The following is a 9,597-nucleotide window of genomic DNA, read 5'->3' as shown; positions in this document are numbered from 1 at the left end:
CCTGTCCTTTTTCAGCCTCTGCCCCCCACATTTTGTCCCATGTCCCCCACCCCAGCCTCTTCTGTCCCTGCATCACATCCCCTCCCCCTCATTCTGCCCTGACCCCACTGCAGGGGCGGGGCCTGCAGGCACAGGCAGCGCATAGAGCCCCCTGGCCCCTCCGCCTAGGACAGGGGTGGACAAACTTTTTGGCCTGAGGGCCACATCGGGGTCTGGAAATTGTATGGTGGGCCATGAATGCTCATGAAATTGGGGGTAGGGGTGCGGGAGGGGTTGAGAGCTCTGGCTGGGGGTGCGGGCTCTGGGATGGGGCCAGAAATGAGGAGTTCAGGGTGCAGGAGGGGGCTCCGGGTTGCAGTGTGGGGGGGGGGCTGGGGATGAGGGGCTCTGGGGTACAAAAGGGGGCTCTGGGCTGGGATTGAGGGGTTTGGAGGGCAGGAGGGGGATCAGGGCTGTGGCAGGGGATTGGGACGCAGGGGGGGCTCAGGAGTGCAGGCTCCAGGCAGCGCTTACCACAAGCAGCTCCTGGAAGCATGTCCCCCCTACGGCTCCGAGGCAAGGCCAGGCGGCTCTGCACACTGCCCGGTAGACAGGCGCCACCCCTCAGCTCCCATTGGCCAAGAATTGCGGCCAATGGGAGCCACAGGGGCAGTGCCTGGGGACAGGGCAGCGCACAGAGCCACCTGGCCACGCCTCCGCGTACTACATAGGAGCCAGAGGGGGGTCATGCCGGCTGCTTCTTGGGAGACACGCGGAGCGGGGCAAGCTCCTGACCCTGCTCCCCAGCTGGAGCTGAGGGCCAGATTAAATGGTCTGAGGGGCCGGATGTGGCCCACGGGCTGTAGTTTGCCCACCCCTGGCCTAGGTGCTTCAGGGACATGCCAGTGGGTGCTGGCGAGCCTCCCACCCCAGGTAAGCACCCCCTCCCACACAACCAAACTGCTGCTGCTCCTGTGACCTCTGTGACAGACACGCAGCCTTACTTATAGCCTGGGAACATAAGAATTGCCAGACCAGATCAGACCCCTGGGCCATCTCATCCAGAATCCTGTCTCTGACAGCAGCCAACACCTGATGCTTCAGAGGAAGGTGTAAGAACTCTGCAGTAGCAGATGTGGGATAATCAGACCCCCACATTGATCTCATCTTAATCGCTAATAGAGATTGGTTTAAGCCCCGAACCACAAAGATTAATATCCCTTCCAGAATTTTTGTTAGCATAATTTATAGGAGCTCTAGATATTCTTGTTATCCATATAAATGTCCAGTCCCATTCTGAGTCTTACTAAGTTCTTGGTCTCAACTTTGACAAACTTTAACTGTTTGGAACTAATATTTCATGCTTTCTCTCTGTCTCAGCAGGGATTTCATTTTTTTAAGTTTGAGCAAAAGTGATTCAGTTTTGAGAAATGAGATCAGTGAGATATATCATCATCAGCCATCCCTCAATTCGAGGATGATCTCTACCACAGATTTACATATGGGTCCTGAGATGACTCAGGAGTCTGATCCTGGAACCACAGATCTTCCCATCATAGGTACAGATATTTCCTGATGGGTCAGCTGCCTGCTGGGAGAAATTCTTTCTCTCTTTTTAGCTTTAAGGGCAAGACGTTTCTCCTCAAAGTGGGCCACATGGAGGATGTGGCGCCAGTGACATATATACATATCACTCTCAAGCCTCTCAAAATCACACCAACAGGTTCCATTTAAGTCTGCTTTAATGGCTTAGCATTCACCATACACCAACGTCCTATGGAATTCAGATGGAGAACACAGTACAGGAGCAGGTAAAGTGAAGATTTTTTTCCCTGGAATATGCTTTATTTACTATTTTATATCACAGCGGATCTACGTTGCAAAATCACTTTGGATGCTAGAAAAAGTGTGTATCTGACCACTCCGAGGCCACTTCCATGCTCCACTACGGCTCCATTATAGCTCACATCAAAGCATTCGAGTAGAGCTGACTGACATGTTTGTTTTGTATTTTAAGTCACCCAGAGACATTTAAAGTTCGTTATTTGTCAAGCATCTTTCTTACTTTTTGGCATTTGGGCATTTAGTGCATAAAATTAAATGCAGCTAATTTTAAGCCATATTTTAAGGTACCTTTAAAAGCATCCTTTTTTACTGTAACCCACCTTTAATCATGACTGTCAATTTGTGGTATGTATTTTATTTTAAATTACTGGGATGTTTTCCCCAGAGAAGATGGCAGCTATTGCACAGTAGTGCATCACTTTCATTTTTTATATATACACACACATAACAATTGAGGCTCAAAGTCTGATTCTTCTGTTTATTCTCCTGGTGGTGATATCATTGTCCATGTAGTATGTTGAAATTGTGAACTCCCTTCCAGTTTATGTATTTGGTAATATGAGTCCACCATTGTTTAAGCAGGGATCCCTGGGTAACCTTTCCAGTGTTTCATTAAGCACTGCATAGCTGGCTTACAGCACTGGGTCTCAAACAGAAGCCCTGCAGAGTTGAGTAATCTTTCAAAACCTAACGATCCAAGGGTTTCACTTGCATCGACACCCTTCCCATTCAGTTCCAGTTTGCCCTTTATTACTCCTTAAGAGGTCCATTAAGACAAGTGCAAAGGTGCAAAATACTACAGTTAGGAAGGAAAAATCAAATGCACAAACACCAAATGGGGAATAATTGGCTAGGCAGTCGTACTGCTGAAAAGGAGATGGGGGTTGTAGTGGAGCACAAATTGAATATGAGCCCAACACTACGATGTAGTTGCTAAAAAGGCTAATATCATTCTGGCATGTGTTAAAGGAGGACCATGTGTAAGACATGGGTGGTACCTGTCCCACTCCACTAGGCATTGTTAAGCCTCTGCTGGAGTCCTGTGTCCAGTTCTGGGTGCCATACTTTAGGAAAGATGTGGACAACTGGATAGAGTCCAGAGGAGAACAACAAAAATTATAAAAGGTTTAGAAAACCTATGAGGAGAGTTTAAATAACTGGGCATGTTTAGTCTTGAGAAAAGAAGACTGAGGGGGGACCTGATAACAGTCTTTAAATACGTTGTCTGCTAGAAAAAGAACGGGGATCAATTGTTCTCCATGTCTGCTGAAGGTAGGACAAGAAGTAATGGGCTTCATCTGCAGCAAGGGAGATTTAGTTAGATATAGAGGAAAGCTTTCTAACTATAAGGATAGTTATGCTCTGGAATAGGCTTCCAGGGAGCTCGTGGCATCCCCGTGACCAGTGATTTTTAAGAACAGGTTGGACAAACAACTGTCAGGAAGGGTCTAGGTTCATAGGCGCCGACTTCGTGGGTACTCCAGGGCTGGAGCACCTACGGGGAAAAATTGGTGGGTGTTCTGCACCCACCAACAGCCAAGCTCCCCTCGCCCGAGTGTGCCGTGTCCCCGCTCCTCCGCCTACCTCCCAGCACTTCCCACCAGGCCGCCGCCAAACAGCTGTTTGGCAGCGTTAGCACGCTCCGGGAGGGAGGATGAGGAGCGGGAACGTGGCACACTCAGAGGAGGAGGCGGGGCCGGGGCGGGGATTTGTGGAAGGAGTTGGAATAGGGGCAGGGAGGGGAGTGGAGTTGGGGTGGGGACTTTGGGGAAGGGGCGGGAAGGGGCAGGGCCTCATGGAAGGGGTGGAGTGGGGGTGGGGCCGGGGACAGACGGGGTCGAGCATCCATGGGAAAGAGGGGAAGTCGGTGCCTATGTCTAGGTTTACTTGGTCCTGCCTCAGCGCATGGGTCTGGACAAGATGACCTCTTGAGGTCACTTCAAATTCATATATCTTTGATTCTCTGATATCTGGGCCTGTGACATCTCCACAGTATATGCACTAGCACAGCTTCTGGCCTTTCACAGTTTTAACCAGCTTTTTCCCATTTCTCTATGCTGACCCACATTTTTAAGAAATAAATTATAATGCATTTACTAACAGAATAATCAGGCTGAATCCTGTTATACTGCAGTAGTGCCATTCATTCAATACATCAATGGGCATATTACACCTCTGCCCCTATATAACGCTGTCCTTGGGAGCCAAAAAATCTTACTGCATTATAGGTGAAACCGCGTTATATTGAACTTGCTTTGATCCGCCAGAGTGCGCAGCCCCGCCTCCCCCAGAGCGCTGCTTTACTGCATTATATCCAAATTTGTGTTATATCGGGTCGCGTTATATCGGGGTAGAGGTGTATCATCCTGGTACGCACTGAAGAACCACCAAGCAGAATTGAGCTACTCTGTCACCTTATAGTGCTCTAAACAAGTGAAGAGACACATATACACACTCATTAGTATTCCTTGAATTGATCACATGCTGGGACAGACCCATGGTCCATCCTGTCTCCAACTGTGGCCTGCTCCAGAATGGAAGATACTTCATTATTAGTCAATAATATTTCTGTTCCTATAGCATCCAGAGACTCCAACAGAATCAGGTCCCCAGTGCATTGGGGGAAACAAACCCTCTACAAACAAATATGTGAACCTGCTCCAAATTGCTTACACTCCAGAAGTTTTAATTTTGTCCTCGCTCCCATTGTTGATCCATTTGAAGCATGAAGACGGATGGCCTTTGTAATTTTGTTCTCCCTAATCTAAAACAGAGTTGCTATTATTATTTATATCACATTCTTTTTTCAAACAATATTTGCTTTAACATTAGCATGGAGTAGTAAATTTCACACCTTAATTGCATGTTGTGTATGTAAAAAGTAGTTCCTTTTAGCTGCTTGGAATTTGTTGCCTTTTAATTTCAGCACAGAAGGAGCAAATGGGCTGCCTTTGTAACCTTCACTATTTTATATACAACAGTCGTATCCCCCTTTACTCTTCTAGCCAGGCTAATAAGGAGTATTTATTTATTTTCCACCCTTTAATTGACATTTCTCATTGATGTCACCAAATCGTTTTTTGTGCCTCTCTCTGGTCCTTCAAAACTGAACACCACGTTGAGGGCAAGGGCCTCGGTACATTTTTATCATCTCCAATGACTGCAGACGACTTCACACTTGGAAGTTAAAAGAAAAGAAAAATCAGATTTCTTGGTCAGCGTTTTGCTTTATTGGGACCGTTGCAATATGTGGTGGAGTTTGTTTATAAATTACTAATGTCCTTGTATTTCAATTATTAAAAATATTTTCAGAGTGGGATATTTATTGAAAACTGAAGTTACAAACCAGCCCATTTGAAATCCAGCCATACCCTGCTTTGATTGTTCACTTTCCCGTTTCCTATCTCTGCAGCCCTTGGTGGATGCATGTCGTGACTCCTGGTTCTAGGACTCTACATTTCGACACTGTGAATTTTCATTCCATGCTGGCACAGGGAAGAGGCCAAGCCTTGCTCTCCTGAGTTATTTCTCTGCAACTGTTTTTTGTTTGTTTGTTTTATGAAGTACCTACTTCTCCCGATTGTGATGATTCTTTGATACATCTTTGTTATGTGAGTTGTTGATCTTCTCAGGGGCATGGAGCTAAAATATTTTCCATCCAACTACTGTAATCTTATCTGCTTTTCTAGCTGCACCGATGGAGGCCCACTAAATAGATACCACTACATTAATGCCCCAATGGTAGGTGCTTCAGAAATACTACACATTAGCTTGGGTCCCAGAGTTTTGCACCACGAACATTTTCCTTACAACAGTGAAGTGATGCAATGAAAAAAAATATAGCAACTGCTGTGAAAGAGGCACCTTCTCCGCAGCGGAAGGGGGTCCAAGATGCAGGCTCACTGCTGTACAGTCAACAGCACCAGTGTGGGAGGAAAGATCAGCTGAAACTAAAAGGCATCAAACCTGGTAACATTAGCCCCAGACTCTGACAAGCTTTGCTGGGAATACATATCCACCCCAGCTAAAATGCAGACCATTAAATGGAAGCACTTATAAATTCAGAGAAACAAGCACCAATAATCATGTTTAAAAAAACCAGAGGAATGGGAATGAGGAGATTCTCCCCCACCCCCGTGAGTGAGTAAGAGAAGTGATGCTGCTCTGTAATAATTTATGAATACTGTATGGTGACCTGGTTATTGGGATGTTTACTGTGTGAATATATTGATTTAGATTAATAAAGGAGTTGTTGGGGGGGGAAAGGGAACAATGGCTCAAAATAAGCCACTCCTCAGAAAACACCAGCAATGCCCCTCTGCCATGTACATTGGCCAAACCGGACAGTCTCTACGCAAAAGAATGAATGGACACAAATCTGACATCAGGAATCATAACATTCAAAAACCAGTAGGAGAACACTTCAGCGTCTCCGGTCACTCAGTAACAGACTTAAAGGTGGCAATTTTGCAACAGAAAAGCTTCAAAAACAGACTTCAAGGAGCAACTGGCTGAACTAGAATTAATTTGCAAACTAGATACCATTAACTTGGGCTTGAATAGAGACTGGGAGTGGCTGAGTCATTACACAACATGGGGAAATAGATTCAATTTAAGTATCCTCACACCTTCTTGTCAACTGTCTAAAATGGGCCATCTTGATTATCACTACAAAAGTTTTTTTCTCCTACTGATAATAGCTCATCTTAATTAATTAGCCTCTTAGAGTTGGTATGGAAACTTCCACCTTTTCATGTTCTCTGCATCTGATGAAGTAGGCTGTAGCCCACGAAAGCTTATGCTCAAATAAATTTGTTAGTCTCTAAGGTACAAGTACTCCTGTTCTTAATGCCTGAACTATTAGCTTTGAAGATTCTACTGCCTAGTTCCAGCCAATTTACAGAACCGGTTTGGGTGACTAGGGCCAACGCCTAGGAAGTCACAAGAACAAAGGAGCTCTGGCTGGATTAAAGGGGGGAGAGCAGAGAGTTGTTCAGTCGGACCAGACTGACAGACAGGTCCTAGCGGGGGCAGGGCATCTTGGCTGTCATCAGTGGGGGACATGCCACAAGGTAAGATAGACGTGTGTAGTTCGTGTTCTAAAATTCTCTCTCTCTAAATGCTTTGTTCCTACTGTTAAAACAGTATTTTGGCTTTAAGAAGACTGTTTTGTCACTGACTACCACTGGTCACAGACTGGCACAAGAAAGAACTACAGGTACCACACCCAGTCAGACCTACTAGGAAAGCAAAGTTAGTACACAGGGTGTGGTAGCCGAGGGCTTGGTCAAAAAGTAGGAGAAATGCAGATTTCGACCCCAGGGCATTTAGACTTGAGGCCTGCCAACTGACCGGGGGGGTGCATCCAGACCAGAAAGGGGGCAAAGATGCAGCTAGCACTGTAATGGTAACAGTAAAGTGAACAGAATGCTGGGAATAATAAAGAAAGGGATAGATAATAGGACAGAAAATATCATGTTGCCTCTATATAAATCCATGGTACACCCACATCTTGAAGACTGCGTGTAGATGTGGTCATCCCATCTCAAAAAAGATACATTGGAACTGGGAAAGGTTCAGAAAAGGGCAACAAAAATGATTAGGGGTATGGAACGGCTTCCGTATGAGGAGAGATTAATAAGACTGGGACTTTTCAGCTTAGAAAAGAGACGGCTAAGGAGAGATATGATTGAGGTCTATAAAATCATGACTGGTATAGAGAAAGTAGATAAGGAACGGTTGTTTACTATCTCTCATAACACAAGAACTAGGGGTCACCAAATGAAATTAATAGGCAGCAGGTTTAAAACAAATAAAAGGAAGTATTTCTTCACACAACGCACAGTCAACCTGTGGAACTTCTTACCAGAGGATGTTGTGAAGGCGAAGACCCTAACACGTTCTAAAAGGAACTAGATAAATTCATGAAGGAAAGGTGCATCAATGGCTATTAGCCAGGATGGGCAGGGATGGTGTCCCTAGCCTCTGTTTGCCAGAAGCTGGGAATAGGTGACAGGGGATGGATCACCTGATGATTACCTGTTCTGTTCATTCCCTCTGGGGCACCTGGCATTGGCCACTGTCAGAAGACAGGATACTGGGCTAGATGCAGTAGGGCCATTCTTATGTTCTATGTAGGGTGGCCTTGGGTAGTGTACGTAACTGCTCAGGGCCAGAGTTTTAAAAGGTAATTAGATGCATAACTCACATTAAAATCAATGGGAGGAAGGTACCTAAATACCTTTAAAGTTGTGGCTCTCAGTCCCATTTCCTCTTCTGCAAAAGGACCATTCCCTAATGACACAGGTGTAATCAGACAGTTTATTAGTGTTTGTAAAGCACTTTAAGATCCTTTGATGGAGGTATTGTACAAACAAATCTCTTCTCCCATCAGTGCTAGCACCTACAGCAGCTGTCCCTGGGGAGCTGTACTTTCTGCTTGGAATCTGCCCCCTGCCCTCACTCTGACAGCCCAGCCTTGCCATAAAATGTCTTCAACTACAATCCTTGAGTTAACAGCTGTGGAAAAGCAAACATCCTTCCGTTATTGCTCAGCCTGCAAGATGTGCCAGGGACTGACAAGTTCTCTGCCTGACCTTGGATGGGAAAGATATATTGATAGTTCATGGCGAGGTGGGGACAGGGAGAACTGGAGACAATAGGCCAAATCCTGTTCACTGAGGAAAGCAGTTGCCTTCCGCTCATGGGACAAGGTGAAAAGAGATGAGTAAGACCATGCACCCACTGCAACAGAGAGGCTCTTTCTACTGCAGTGTCCAAAATACAAGGAAGTACATGATATTTCCTCCAATTACCACCAATTCAAAGAGACGTTGAAGAGCAGTGGGAAAAGCTCTGCTTGACCCTGGGAGAAAGGAGATGGCACTGCATTATGTACCAACCGACCACCAGATCAAATACAAGCAGTAGTGCCAAACAGACAGATGGGATTAAACCCCAAATCCTGTGTGTTAACTCCATCCTGGGCAGGTCATAACCACATCTGACAACACAGGGAGCTGACATTCTTACTCTTTCACCTTGTGTGTAGCTGGTCAAGCCACCGTTTAATTAAATTGAAAAGTGAGTTGATGCTCTGGGCCTCCCCTCCACTCACCTTTTCTACACCACCAAAGAATCCAGCATCTGCAGAGTGAAGGGCTCATGTTTGGAAGTCAGGGAGCAAAAATGAATAAAAACAAACAGCTTTTGTGGTCAGCAAATGAAAGTCTCCAGTTCAGCCACCTGGCTGCACTCTGAAAGGAGAAAATATTTCCCTATGAGGTCACAGAGCTCCGCTGTCTTTCCCTGAAACATATGTCTACTCCATATTCATCCTTCTCCCAAGGTCGTGCAGCCTTCGGTGCAGTTCCAAACTAATCACTGTCAGAATTTCCCCTTTCCTTGCACTGCTTAAGTCACACATGACTGTCAACATAGTTTCCAAGAAGCTATTTTCCAGGATTATCACGCTAAAAAATTAAGCCGGTGTTTCAGCTGCTGCTTTTCCATATTCCAAGTTTCTCTGGCTTGAAGAACTTCCAGAATTGTTGCTGCTGTTGCCAAAGCTCAAATGTGGGACAGAAGCCGAAAATAAGGTTGAGGAAGAATTACTGGAAGGAAGCGTAAAGTCAAGTTCAATTAATCTTTAGCGTACATTTCTAGCAGAGTGATGTATTGGAGATCAATTCCCAATACGAGCAGTTCAATGAGATGGACAGCTGTGATGAATCACTGGCTAGAATGGGAAACAACTGACACTCTCCATGCAAT

The sequence above is a fragment of the Terrapene carolina genome, unplaced genomic scaffold (assembly GCF_002925995.2).
Source record: "Terrapene carolina triunguis isolate 2854851 unplaced genomic scaffold, T_m_triunguis-2.0 Scaffold130, whole genome shotgun sequence".
NCBI lineage: Eukaryota > Metazoa > Chordata > Testudines > Emydidae > Terrapene > Terrapene triunguis.
This window is presented reverse-complemented; position numbering follows the sequence as displayed.